This window comes from Plecotus auritus, assembly GCF_963455305.1.
Source record: "Plecotus auritus genome assembly, chromosome: 7".
NCBI lineage: Eukaryota > Metazoa > Chordata > Mammalia > Chiroptera > Vespertilionidae > Plecotus > Plecotus auritus.
Genome location: NC_137774.1, coordinates 47,469,917 through 47,485,391, shown reverse-complemented (window position 1 = coordinate 47,485,391; position 15,475 = coordinate 47,469,917).

Genomic DNA, 15,475 nt, shown 5'->3' with positions numbered 1-15,475 from the left:
CTTCCCGAAGCCCGTGCGGCAGGGTTCGTGGTAAAGGTGCGCAGAGCACATTACGATCAGACTTGTCCATAGGACCTGAAGTCTCCAGGGAGCTCGGGGACTTCATGAGAAGTAGGTTATCAGGGAGCTTCGCTTTCACGAGAACTGCCTGCCATTTAAGACAGTTTAGAGTAAACTAAATAAGGACAAATACAAACCTTCCTTCTATACCATTTTGGAATATCAGAAGAAACACTGATTAAAATTTTGGGAGGGAAAAGATACCATTTTCTTAACCTTTTCTTCTTTAAAAACATAAAAGAAAAATATCTACTCTTAACAGTCGAGTGGAAACGCTGGTGAGGGTCTGTGAGTAAGCGGGGGATGACACTGCAGAACTGAAAGAGAAGCTGATGTCCGAGGCCAGGTGACACGCGAAGCCGCCGCGACACAGATCACTTCTGTTTGCAGCTGGGCAATCACATGCCGCATTCACTCACTCCTCAAGGATCATCGCTCCCTCCAAGTATTAAGGTGTCAGCGAAAATCTACCTTCTGGGGAAATGTAATCTGCCAAGAGGAGCTGCTGACGCTCATAAAAATAGCTCTCAGACATTATGACTCCTTGGGGACACACTCGGCGAAGGGGTCATGGAGCCCAGGGAGGGAAGGCAGGCCATTTGGGATCCTCAGAAACCAGGCTGGCCCGGAGCCCTCAGGGGCCTGTGGGAGGGCCTCGGGGTATATAGAAATTCCCTGAGATTGAACAAAAATTTTCGGGCCTTGATGGAACTTTGTGGGGGAGGAAAACTTTCATCAGATTCTCAGGGGTCATGACCAGAAAAGAAAAATGATTAAGAACTATCAAATTAGTATATTATTTCCCTAGATATGGTTTTCACTCTCAAAAACTGTCTTTCATTGCTCAGGAAATACATAAATCTTACAAGAAAATTTAAAATTATAGATAGGTCTGAAGTCTCATTCATACTTCCACTCTAGATCTGTTCCCCTGAACGTACCCCAACAGAGGTAACAATTGTTCCAATTTTTTATCCATCTTCATAATTACGCACTCACAGAGAAAATTAAGAGCATTTGGCTGTGTTTTCCTTAACGCAAATGGCACCACTTATATATTTCTGCTACTTGCCTCCGCATCCCAGTATCTCAGGGAGAGTGCCACGTGCCCACAGTGCCCGCTTCCGTTTCACCTGCCGCTGTGCCCGTCCTCAGGCTGCGCTCAGTGTCCTTAGCATCCATCTCCAGATGAACATAAGTCGTCTCCAGTCTCTCCCAGGACTCAGAGCAGCACAAGCACCTTTGGGTGTTGGTTTATGCACCGGTACCAGTTATTTCTCTAGGAGAGAGGCCGAGAGGGAAATGTCTGGGTCATGAGATATGCATATTTCAAATTTTAAATTTCCCTCTAAAGATGGCTTACCTTCCACTAGTCATACGTGAGAGTATCTGTTTCTTCTCTCCTATTGCCACATGGGTATTATCAATCTTTTAAATTTTTATCAATCTGAAAGATAAGTCTATCTCCCTGTTATTTTCATTGCTGGTTTCCTACTTGTGAGGTTGAATATCTTCTCATATGTTTATTGACTATTTGTATTTCCTTTTTGGTGAATTGCCTGTTTGAAGAACAGTGATTCTCAGACCGCACCACACATCAGAATCACCTGCAGGGTGTAGAGCACGGTTGCTGGGCCCCACCCCCATTTCTGTTTCAGTGGGTGAAGGCGAATGTGCATTTCTAACATGTTCCCAGGTGATGCTCATGCTGTTGCTCTGAGGACCAGATTTAAAACCACTGAACCAGAGAAATCGCCTGGTCCTTGTACCTCCCTATCATTCTACTTCAGTGGCCAACCCTGACGGACATTAGAATCATCTGGAGAGCTTTATAAAAGTTCTGGTATCTGAGTTCCACTCAGACTAATTAGGCCAGAATGCCCTCCCCATCTGTACTTTTTCAAATATGTTTTTATGGATTTCAGAGAGAGATAGAGACATCAATGATGAGAGAGAATCATTGGTTCTGGGGATTGAGCCTGCAACCCGGGCATGTGCCCCAACTGGGAATCAAACCACTGAGCAACATGGGCCAGGCCCCATCTGTATTGGTAAAGATCCCTAGGGAGTCTGCTGTCCAGCGGAATGGAGAACCATTGCCACTGATACTTGGGCTTTGAAGAAGGGCAAGGTGCTTAGGGCTACTTCCCGCTTAGAGCTGCATGGCAGTTGGAGAACCGTTGCCTGGGGCCGTCTCCAAACACGTTGCCTTGTGTTTTACCCAGAGCACAAGGCTGTGAAATTACCGCAAAAAGAATATTTTCTCCTACGTTTGTTCCTCTGTTGTTCGCTCTGTTCGAGGGCAGCCCAATGCGGTGGACACTCAGACCCACGTCCTGATCTCAGCTCTGGAGTTGACAGCTACTTGATGCTGGGATTAGTAACTAGGTTTCTGTTTGTCCTGTGAAATGGGCCTCATGACAGCCATGGGACAGGCTTATGTAATAAAGTGAGGTGTGTTAGGCCCAGACAGTGCCCAGCACAGTGTGAACCCAACAAGACTACACTCAGAGCCCTTCCGGTTTGCTAGATGTTTGAGATAAAAATCTGGTTTCTAGATTCCCTCTTCACAGATGAAATAATCCTACTTCCACTCATTGTGCAGAGCAATTGCAATCTTTCCCAGGCCTCTAAACAAAATCCTCATGCTACTTCCAAAATGTAATCACCCAGGTTGCTTCAAGTTTACATAATTGAGTAGGAATTTCCTTAGGAATAAAGACTTTGATAAAAATATATTTGGTACTGAATGGTAAAGGACAATCAATCAATCAACCAAACAATCAATATTATTAAGTGTCTATCAAATGCAAGGCACTGAAGGAATTCAAAGATAACACCCCAATGCCATCCTCAAGAACTTGTAATGGATTTGGGGAGACTTGAAACTTAAAAGCCATCAACAAAACCAGGAGGGAAACAGCAGGTAACAGTGAACTCTCAGGAGTTTCAACAAGGAGAAGAAAAATATTTTTTTGAGGGGGTGGTCAGGACATTGAAGGAAGAGCAGAATGTTGCTAGGTAGATGGGAAAGGAGTGTTTCTGATGAGAAACATGGAGTGAGCAATTTGCAGGAGCAATGAGTCGACCGAATGGACAACCTGAATTGTTCATGGGGGGTGGGGGGGATGGGAGCAGAGCATGGAAATAGCTTGTGCAGAGCCTTAAAGACCAGGTATGGAGCTGGGAGTCATCTGGATTTTTAGTAGGAGTTGTTTTGTTTCCCTGAAATTGAAGAGAAATATGATGAAACTGTATTTTTTCATTGTATTAGTTGCTTTTTAAAAATTTCAATTAAATTTTCGATGGGTATGATTGTATGGCACAAAACACAAAAGGCATTTCAGTAAAAAGTCTCCTCCCACTCCATCCCTCAATTGCCTAGTTTTGCTCTCTGGAACAAAGTTAGTGTTGCCGTTTTTATGTTATATATTTCAAGAGAGTGCATGTGTATATACACCGAGTGGCCAGATTATTATGATCTCTGAATGCATAATAATCTGGACACTCCGTGTATATCCTATATAATAAAAGGCTAATATGCAAATTGTCCCCTCGACCAGGAGTTCGACCAGCAGGCAGGCCGGCCAACCACCCATGTCCCCTCCCCCTGGCCAGGCTGGCCAGACCCCACCCATGCATGAATTCATGCACTGGGCCTCTAATATATAAATATATATATATATACACTGAGTGGTCAGATTATTATGCGTTCAGAGATCATAATAATCTGGCCACTCAGTGTATGATGATTCTCAGTATCAATGGCAGTTATGCACAGCAAGGGCACTGCTATGGACATGAAGTTGTACACACTGAATGAGTGCTCCCAGGGGAAACACAGGGTTTGGCTTCTGAGAGCTTCTGGCCACACATTTTTATCAGGCAATCAGTACATAACCTTGTTTTATGTGTGATTCTGTTTAGAGATACCTTATTTAATATGTACTATTGGTTAATTAATATTGAACTCATAAACTACAGGACTTTAACTTGGGCCTGAACAAAGCTTATCTAACACATGGTTTCTCTGAAAGCATACCACAGCCTTGCACTTTGGAACACTATACAGGATGTCACCATTACTCCTGGGGACCATTTGAAACAATAAAATCACCAACAAAAATACAAAAGAACGTGGTACCCAATAGAGCAGGGTAAGACACTAGTTTACAGTATGAGCTGAACCAAGAAGGCAGAGTGTCTCACCTTGCTCTCCCTCCCCTGGGGACGTGCAAGTTTGATGACGCAATTTTTTCTCCACCCTGAGCATGTCCATGAATGACCACAAAGGTTCATGAGTACTGATTTGGGGTCACAAATACATTTTAGCAGTTAGGCAAATTAGCAAATATAGAATCATCAAATAATGCCAATCAACTTTACAGAGAGATATGATTTTACTCTATTTTCAAACAAATGATGAAAGCCATGATTAGGAGAAACCATGTTAAGAGCGCGAGAGTGAGAAGCAGTTAGGAGCAGTCCCCATTCTTAGGCACAGGGTTCTGGGAAGGCGAACAATGACGTCATGCTCAGAGCTGGATCACCAGGAGACTCAGCTACACTTGAGGATGGGAGGAGGGGCAGTGGTGGTCACGGGGTCTCCTCCCACACACGTAGCTTGGAAAGGAGTGGGGGTGGGATGTCGAAGGGAGAACAGTCGGCAAATTAAAACCAAGTTGGGTCTTGGGCAGGTGTCAGGCAAGGAGCAGAAGCAGTGGGTGGGAAAATGAAGTAGGGCATGGCATGGCTGTGAACTTGGGAGAACTGCAAGGGCCTGTGCTGGAGCAAAGGGACTAGAGGGATGACTTTTGTGATTCAACTAATGTCTAAGAAGAAAATAAGTTCAGCCCTTATCTCTCATGCAGAAAACTCTGAAACTCTGAGCTGGTGAGAAGACAACGGGAGAAACTGTCTGATTGGTGCTCGAGTGAACTCCAGGGGCCTCGGCAGCCCTGACAGAAGGGCACAGTTCTCAGAGGCCATTTGGGGGGCTCTTCTATTATGAGTCATCCTTACAGCTATGTGGAAGAGAGGATATTTGGATTGGAAGTAGAATCTCAGAGTGGAGAGGATTTAGAATAATGATTGATTTCAATTCTAATCCAACACTAGTCTCTTCCTGCTGTGCCCCTGACGGGAGGGGTGTTGGATTAGAATTGGAATCAATCCTTATTCTAAATGAGCTTCCTACTCTACCTGCCTGCTGTAAACTGGCCTGGCTCAGGACCGTGTCTCCCGGGACCTCCCAATTCCAAAGGCAGTAGAGGCTCCCATAGATCTGTAAGAAGCTGTTAGACAAACCATAACTATCTGTCAACAGTTGAACAGAACATCCAGGAATACTGATGTCATCAGACACCAAGCCTAATATCTGAGCGACTTCATCCTCAAAATTCAACTTCCTAGATATTTCTATCCACCGTGCCGAAGCCTCACTGTCTGATACGCTGTGGCTATGATCTCAGCAGAACTGCCAAGGAGCAGATTTACTTCCGGGTGACTATTTACCTGGGCATAATGCAGTGCTTCTCACCTGGGGGCAATTTGCCACCCAGGAGACAGGTGGCAACATCTGAGACCCTTTTGGTGGTTACACCTCAGGGAGGGGAAGTGCCACAGATGTCTAGTGGGGAAAGGCTGGGGATGCTGCTGGACATGCTGCAACACATGTGTGTCCTCATGCATCAAAGAATCACTTTGTCAGAGCAGAGGCTGAGAGACCCTGGAACAGAGTTTCTTTGTTTATGCTGCTGTTGCATCTTGTTTAAAGTGTACTTAAAATGTATGGAAATGTGCTTCGATGATTACTTCATGTCGACCTGCTGACAGACTGTTTGTTGTTCATCAAACTCACGATTTACAGCTCAGGTTCGATATGTGATTGTCAATCAAAAATGCAGACACAGGAATTCATTTTAGAGATTAATATTTTCTGTTACACTGTATAGCATTTCATTTCTAAGACTTGTACTGCTGACTCTATATATTTACTTGTTTTATCACCACCTCCTCAAAATTGTCCTTCAACAGTGACACTGAATGAAGTTTACTCAAGCTCACTGGATGTGAATGGCAGTTTCATTGGCTACTGATCTCTCAGCTCCAGTCCTGCAGAGATGAGAGAGATGATTAACTTCTACTCTTAGGCATTTATCTTAGCACAGCTTCAGGCCACTAAGTAGGAGGCTAATAAAGATATAGAGACTGACTACTCTCTTTAAGGGGTACATTAATTGTGTGCAGATAAGAAACAGTATGTTAAGAGGTAAAACCATTCTAGAAAACTCTGCTCTTACTTCCTCATGAGACGCTATAATTTGGAAAAATGATTTTCTGTTCCCTAAGTGGGAGTTGGGGGATCATGCAGAGCCAAAGATTATGAATTTCTTACAAGCTCCCAGGTGACACTGATGCTCCTGGCCCATGGACCACTTTGAGTGGCCCTAGGATTTAGGGGATTCTAAGTAGCACTTTGTTAGACTATGTTTTTATTTAAAACCATGGGGTCATAATATCCAGTATTTAGGAATCACTTCTATTTCCTCCATTATGCACTGAGATTGAAATCTTTGGGCCTTTGCCCTTTTCAGGGTCTAGAAAAACGTTAAGCTCATTCATCAACGTTTCTGTTCCCTTCCCTCTAGTCCCGAGTGTTATCGTCATACCAGCACCCAGGGCCCCTCTAATACCAGCTTCTGTTGTGACTAAGGGGAGAGAGGTGCAATTCTTAACATTTGTTGAATGTGGTGTTTGTTTAATGCTGGGTCCTGGAGAGGTGAGATGTGGGGCCTCCAGATGCATCGGGGGATTTTTCTAAACCAGGGAGTTGATGTTATCAGTTTATCTTGTTAATTAGATTCCACATATGAGTGAGATCATGTAATATTTGTCTTTCTCTGACTGGCTTATTTTGCTTAGATAAAAATCTCCAGGTCCATCCATGCTATCTCAAAAGGTAAGATATTATTTTTTATAGCTGCATAATATTCCATGGTGTAAATGTACCACAGTTTTTTAATCCATTCATCTACTGATGGGCACTTGGGCTGTTTCCAGATAGAGATTAAGCAATGAACTTATTTGCATTGCCCATGCACAGACAATAGTGTGGGGAAGGCCTGGGGAGGGGGAGGAAGCAGGGTAGAGAGGGTCAATTGGGGGGAAAAAGAGGACATCTGTTAATACTTTCAACAATAAAGATAAATTTTTAAAATATCAGTTGAAAAGGAATAGAGAGTGAGTGCAGGTAGTAATCATTAGGTATTCATTTTGACTTGAAAGCTGGCCATTATTCAAAATGAATGTCTAATATGTGCTTTTTAAGATATAATAGCATTTAACAGCTGAACAGTGAAAAGCCCACTGAATCAAGAATCATTAGGATCAGCTACCCATCCACCACTTGGTCTCCTTGGAGAGTCAGGAAGCCTTTGTGGGTGGGCTATGGACTGTTCTAGGTCCCAGCGCATTCAGGAAGACTGTGGCTGTAAGATGAGGAAAATTGTGATTTTATTGTTACTTAAAACATACAACTATCTTGTATATGATCTTTTATATAATATATTTTATAACAATAACAATTATTTAAAAGTCAAGTAGTGTAATTGACAGGAAGTTAGAGATTGATGTTCTGTTTGTAGGTTAATATCTATTTAGTCTATAAATAGAGCCAGTTGCTATAGAACAAGGATATTGCATTAGCCAAACATGTATCTCATAGCACATGTATGTGTAAAGGGGCTTTTAAATATATCATAAATATATATGTTAACAATAAGGCAACTTAGCAAATGATGTGCTTATGAATGTAGAATACAAACCATAATCTGATGGAAACTTGGAATGAAAATTTTCATAGTAGAACTTTAAGGAATTCCAGCATTTGGCAGCCAGGGATTACATAGGTCAGTCTTACACACAGAATTTTTAAAAATTTTTCTTACAATATGACATCTGTGGACATCCTAGGAATAGGATGGATGTCTCAAGTACACATTGAAGGTGTAAAATTTGAAGGTTCATAAACTACATATATATATTATTGCACAAGACATTCCAAATTATATTTTTCTATGACCATAACAAACCACTAATTATAAGAAATAGTAGGAATATTAGAATAGGCAGGGAGAGTGAGCTTGCCAATGTAACCTCCCTGGTTTAGAAAAATCCCCAGATGCATCTGGAGGCCCCACATCTCACCTCTCCAGGACCCAGCATTAAGCAGACACCACATTCAACAATTGTTAAGAATTGCACCTCTCTCCCCTTAGTCACAACAGAAGCTGGTATTAGAGGGGCCCTGGGTGCTGGTATGATGATAACACTCGGGACTAGAGGGAAGGGAACAGAAACGTTGATGAGTGAGCTCAAAATGTTGGCAGAACTCAGGTCCCTTTAAGTAGGAACCCAGAACAGGCATCACCAGCCGTGGGCAAACTATGGCCCCCAGGCCGGATCCAGCTGTTCTATCCGGTTCTCTTGCTCCCCCCTCCGCTCCTTTACTTTGAATTTATATTAGTTCACACAAACACTCCATCCATGCTTTTGTTCCGGCCCTCCGGTCCAGTTTTGCTTGGGGGCTGGTTAGGAAAGGACCGCCTTTCTACATCGTTGTGTCAGTAGTTCTTGAGGCACTAATTCTCTAACTGATATTATTGAAAACGACCTGTCTGAGCCACATGCTGAATACCTTAGTACAGCTTCCCACAGTTAAGATGGAGGGTGGGGCTGAGAATTGGATACATGTTGATAACATGGCAATTTTAAGAAGTTAAATAGAAACCAGAGAACAGTAAACCTCTCGAAAGTGATTTCTCCTTCTCCATCATCCTTAGATTAAAAACATTCACATTTCTCTTTGAGTTTCATGTCAAAAGGGAACTGATTTACCCAGTGGATCCGAAACTTAGGTCCATATGAAAACCTGCACATGAATGTTTATACAAACTGTATTAAACCACCAAAAACTGGAAGCAGCCAAGATGTCCTTCAAACATGATGAATAAACACACTGTAGTGCATCCACACAATCAAATATTATTAAAGCAATAAAATTAAATGCACCATTAAGCCACAAAAGACGTGGAAGAACCACTCTTAAAAGGCTATATACGATATAATTCCAGTTATATGACATTCTGTAAAAGGCAGAACTGTAAAGACGGTAAACAGACCAGTGATTGCCAGGGGCTTGGGGAGAGAGGTAGCAGGGACAGGTGAAGCACGGGGGATTTTTAGGTCAGTAAAACTACTCTGTATGATGCTTCAATGGCAGATAAATGATATTATGCATTTGTCAAAACCCACAGAACTAATAGCACAGAGAGTGAACCTTAACCTATGCAAATTTTGAAAGCTATTTATGAGGTCAGGGGACCCCAGTAAGGAATGCAGGCTATAACAAGAGAATATAAATATATTACAAACCTATGAAATGATCTCACCAAAGGGAGGTGGTGGAGGGCAATGGAGGGAGGGGAGTGGTTAGAGTCGATGGTGACTTAAGTAACTTTGGGAATGAACAGAGTCTGTAAGTCTAAAAGCAAAAGGACGCACAGAACACCCTTTAGTCGATAAAGCTGTTTCCCTGGGTGCAGGGTAGTAATTCTGATGGCGCTTTACATGTGCACTGAGTTGGAACAATTAAGTGAATGGCCAATGTTGGGACCAGGTTTCTCACACTTGGAGTGAGAGTTTTCAGATAAGCCAAGGAAGGAGGCTAGAAAGATCCATGTGGTAACAGATTAAAGTTCATCAGGATTAATTCATGTGTAGCTTGATACATAGGTGGTTATATATAGATATGTGTATATACGCAGGTTACTATTCACACATGTATTTCTTTAGTCTGTCAGCTGAAAGGAATGAAATGATACCCCGGTAGCAATAAGCACATTGAAAGCCCAGATATTGGTTTCTTATACTATTTTCCAAAACCAATAGTTGAGTAAAGGATTAGGGAGTGAAATGTAGAAGATGAGCCTGGAGCATCTTATTGCACTAGAAAGTAAGGAAGTGCTACTACAAAACAAACAACTCCCACCCGCCACACACACACACACACGCACACACACACACACACACACACACACACACTCACATGGGGGTATGCCAGAGACAAACAGGAGCCAACTAAAAGAGCTCCCAATGGCCAAAGCTGAAACCATTTGAGCCACAAAATAAGTAAAGCAGTATTAGATTATAACCAAAGTATAAAATAACCACCCATAGTTGTATAAATAAATGGTTGATTAATAAATGGGGAGAAGAGGCACATTTCCCATGCAGAAGAATTTCAGGTAATTTATGTAGACACTCTGCCCCCGAGGAGGGGGGCATAACTCCCCACGCCTTGGGTGTAAGCTTCCCATAGTAACTTCCTTCAGGGGATACAGGGTGGAAAGGGGGTAAAAAGAGAAATTTCAGTGTGGAGAACCTGACAAATGGCACCTCAGACAGGTGGTCAAGGTCACCATTAACTGGAAATGACATTCTACCTTTGTGATGTTATTTCCCCAACCAATCAGCCCAGTCTAATCATAAGAAAAACCTTTGACAATAGAGGAGCACCCTGAAAAACAGCTAACCCCTACTCCTCAAAACTGTCAGGCTCATCAAAAGCAAGGGAACTCGGACAAACTCAGAGGAGCCCAAAGGGAGCCTAGGAGACATGACAACTCCTTGTAACGTGGATGGGATCCTGAAACGGAAAATGAATACTAGGTAAAACTACAGACTTTAGTTAATAATAATGTAGCGGCATTGCTTTATTAACTGTAACAAATATATCACGCTAAGATGTATTTTAGCGGGGAAACTGAGCCAGAGGTCCATGGGGCCTTTATCTTCTCAGTTTTTCTGTAAATTGAAAGGTTTTCAAAATGAAATCTATTTAAATAATAAAATGTGTTTGATTGAAAGTCATAAAAGCAGGAATTGTTACCATAGAATAAACTGATAAATGTTGCCTTTGGTTCCATTTATATGAAGAAATCCAAATTCGCAATTCCTTTCTCCACATTCATCCTTTGGCCTATGAAGATGCTACAGAGATGGAAGCAAATCTAGCTAATGGAACAGAAAGTGGCTAATCTCTCTCATCCAAATAAGAGGGCTGTACAGCACCAATACCATGTTCCCACAGGCCCTATAGCTGTCAGTCAGAAACTATATCTTCTAAGTTTCTAAATTGGACTGTACGAGAGTCATATGAATTTGCGTGGCTCTAACGGCTGCCAAGACTTGAGTTCTCCACTGTAATGAGGGAGTGTACTTGTAAATCCAGCACCCAGCATCTCAGCAAGTTTTATGATGATGTGGAGTTTCGTATTTTCAGCACCTCTTTTGAAACAAATCCTCAAATGCTCTCCTGGACATGCAGTGGAGACGAGTGGCAGTTTTATATTCTGTAATGTGTATCTTTAACCAACAGGTGTGGTCATATTTATTAGGCTTTATAATTTCTTCTCTAAAGGACTGGGAGTGCGAGGTTGTTTCAAATTCCTTTAAGAGTATATGCCCAGGTATTTTATTGAAATAAACAGAATGGAATATAAAAATAAACATGAGGCGAAGAACTAAAATAGCAAAGGGGAATGGAATCATGCTTCCCAACCTACCGAAGTCCAGGTAACCTTTAGATTAATGTAAGGGTTTTTAGTCTCTTACATTATTAATTCAGGAGAAGTACGTTTTAAAAATTACTCTCTTGATATGAAAAAGTAAAATGCCATCAAGCTTATTGCAAACATATTCTTTTGCAATATTTTGTCTCATTTGAAGAGTGAACTTTGCTGAGCTGTGGAATGTGTGATAAAACTAACAAGGAACCAAGTCACATGTTTTCAAGGGGACAGCTGGCAATTTCTGTCCCATTCGTCTCCAGGCACAGCCGAGCTGCCTGAGCCCTGAGCGTCGTCCGTGCAGTCTCTGAACAGACACAGGACTTGCAGTGGCTCTTTCCCTGCCTCGCCTCTGCACCCCCGGGGATGCCATCGGATTTGGGATTAAATCTTATCACCACTAAACAAAACCATCTACTCCAAAGGACTGGGTGGGATAAAATATTCATATCTCCTGCAATAGCAACTGGAAGAGACCAAGGATCCAATTATGAGGAGCCTTGGGGAACATGGAGTGCTCTCTAAGCCTCTTTAATAGGCAAGAGTAGGCTCATTTACAAACCTCATTCGTCATTCCTTTACTCACTTAAAAATCTTATTGCCGCCTCTCATGGTCCAGGTACTGTTTTAAGTGCTGGGAGGAAAAAAGACAAAAATGTATGCCTTCATGCAGGTAAGAACACTTACATAGAAACACTCGTAGATTTATCTTACACTTTTTAATAGTGATTAGTAATTTATTGAATGGTATTCATGATTTATTCATTAATTTGCCCACTGATGGATCTATAGGTTTTCCCCCTACCTTTTTTTTTGCTTTGCTATTACAAACATTGCTACAATATGTTTTGTGTGTACATATTGGTGCACCTATGCAACTAAGTGTGAGTGAAATTTCTAGAAGTAGAACTTCTTGGCCCCCCAATTGGTGCATTTTTAGTGTTGATAGACACTCCCAAATTGCCCTCTTGAAGATATTGCCTTAGTTTACACTACCACCAAGACGAGCTGAGAAGCCCTTGCCACAGGCACATTTAAAAGGCAGACAAATGAGCCACAGAGGCTGACTGAACAAGACCAGAAAGGTCATCTAATCCAACCCCCTCAACAAATGTAAATCCTATTTCTGGGGGAGCAGTCACCCTGTTTACTTCAAGGTCGCTACATGACAAATGTGTTCCCAGCTCAAATTTACATGTTCCAGATTAAGGTGGTATGTCTTTCAACACAGACCATCTTTCACCAAGCTGATCCTGAGATTTCCAAGGGCAACAATTTACCCAGCACCTGTGAGTTCAGGATGCATCAGGGCCCTGCAGAGCCGGGGGTAATGGGACATTTCCCTTCGTTATTAGCAAATACATTTCAGCTCCTAAACTGGGGCATTTCACCTTCCCAAGAATCTATCCCATTCTTTTGGAAAGATAAGAGCAGGAACATTTCAGCTGGGACATTTTAAGTCTTTGGCTAAGATGCTTGCATTTTGATGAATTGATCAATGAAGAAATCTCTGCACAAAACATGTTATTCTATTAAGGTAGTTATCTAATATAATTACCACTAGTTATTAGCAAAATATACAATACCATTACTCTTATATACTACTTTTGGAACACTTGACAAATAAAAATATTCTTTTAAGCTGATAAAAAAAATGGGCTTACTTTGCTTTGGAGCAGGCCAGGCCTCCAGTCCTCTGACTAGACTTAAGGGGCTGAGAGCCCCTTAATTTTTCTTACTAAATGCCTATTCACAAGTTAGGAAATCAAGCTCTTGCCTTTCCCAAGACTCAGTAAAATGACAGATGCTCTGTATCCAATTACTTTTCTAGACATGTTAGCTTTCCGTGGGAGCTGTTTCAAGGCCATACTTCTATAGGCAGGTAGAATGCTGGCGTGTTTGCTGAAGACTAATGTCACTGCCTCTCCCTGCCACCCCTGACCTCAGCTCCCCTCCCATCCCGCCACAGTGTCACTAGGTCCTCTCCTCTCCTATCCCAGGGACCACCTCTCATCTTATTTCACTCTCAGTACTTCCTGTCCGTCTCCTCTGACCCCTGGCACTCTCCAAGCCCTACACTCTCACCACCAGTATCCTCACTCCTAAAATCTACTCTGGTCCCCTCTTCCTGCTGGCCTCCTCCCTCTAACTTTTCCAGTCTGCTGCCTTAACTCCTCCCTCTGGATTTGCTTAGTCTCCGATGACCAGTCACCCTACACTTTTCCATGAACAGATACACATTTGTAACTTTCTTGCTCTCTGCATGTCAGTCACTTGCAATTCTGAAACCTTCTGGTTCTATTTCACAGAGTGTTAACACAATCCCTTAGTGACTGTGGGCACTGACCTCCCCCCAAAATGCTGCATTCCCAGTCCCTTCTGAGAGAGTCCAGAGGTCAAGAACCATTCGCTACATTGCAATTACCCTGAAAGGAAATATAAATGAAGGCAAAAAGTAATAAACCTAAAGTGTTGAGTTTAAAACACATTGGGAAGGAGGAGAAAGGTAGAGTTAAACTATCTTTGGTTTCTTAAATCATTTTTTGGGGAATCAAAGAGCAAAATCTTCCCAATATTCAAGTTCCTTTCTTGTGAAAAGTTAAAATATTAGAACTTCACAGGTACTTGCATAGGTATGTCTTGAGAAACAGAAATTGTATCCATGGTCACCGTTTTGCAATGAGATAGTTACTTAAGTAACTTAAGTAAACATATCACATATTCACAAATTGTGTAACTGGAAAAGAGTATGGAGTTTCCTCAAAAAATTAAAAATAGAAGGAGCGTATGATCCAGCAGTCCCTCCTCTGGTTCCATCTATCCAAGAGAAGAGAAATCAGGATCTCAAAGAGGTATCTGCACTCCCAGGCTCACTGCACAGTGTTCACATCGTTCAGGCATGGAAACAACATACATATCCACTGATGAGTGAGTGGATAAAGAAAATGTGGTGTAGACATACAATGGACTATCACTCGGCCTGTCACATGCCACAACATGGATAGGCCTAGAGGACATCATGCTCAGTGACATAAGCCAGACACAAAGGACAAGTCCTGCACAGCTCTGCTTACTCCAGGACTCCGAGTCAAACTCAGGGAAGCAGAGAGTAGAATGGAGGTTGCCAGGGCTGGGGGAGGGGAAGTGGCGAGTTGCTCTGTAACAAGCATAAAGTCTTAGTGGGGAAGAGGAATGAGTTCTAGAGACCCGTGTATAACACTGAGCCTACAGTTGACAATACTTACTATACATTTAAAACTGGGCTAGGAGGATGTCATGTTAAATGTTCTCACAATGTTTTTATTTTTATTTTTTTAATATATTTTATTGATTTTTTACAGAGAGGAAGGGAGAGGGATAGAGAGTTAGAAACATCGATGAGAGAGAGACATCGATCAGCTGCCTCCTGCACACCCCCTACTGGGGATGTGCCTGCAACCAAGGTACATGCCCTTGACCAGAATCGAACCCGGGACCCTTCAGTCTGCAGGCCGACGCTCTATCCACTGAGCCAAACCAGTCAGGGCCTCACAATGTTTTTAAAAAGTTAACATTCTCCAGACTTCTTTGGCTACTGTCTATTCAGTCAAATGAAGGTCAATGTTTGCTATTTTTCAGTGTGTGGGAGGATGAGGATGTGCACTTGTGAATAAATGCACACATACAAATACATACCTGACCCAGGAGCAGGCCTGGCTGCAGGAACGGGGACAGGGAAGCCCGAAGCCCTGGGAGCCAGTGAGCCAGCAACAGCCACTCTGCAGTCCTCAGTCACAGCAGAGGCC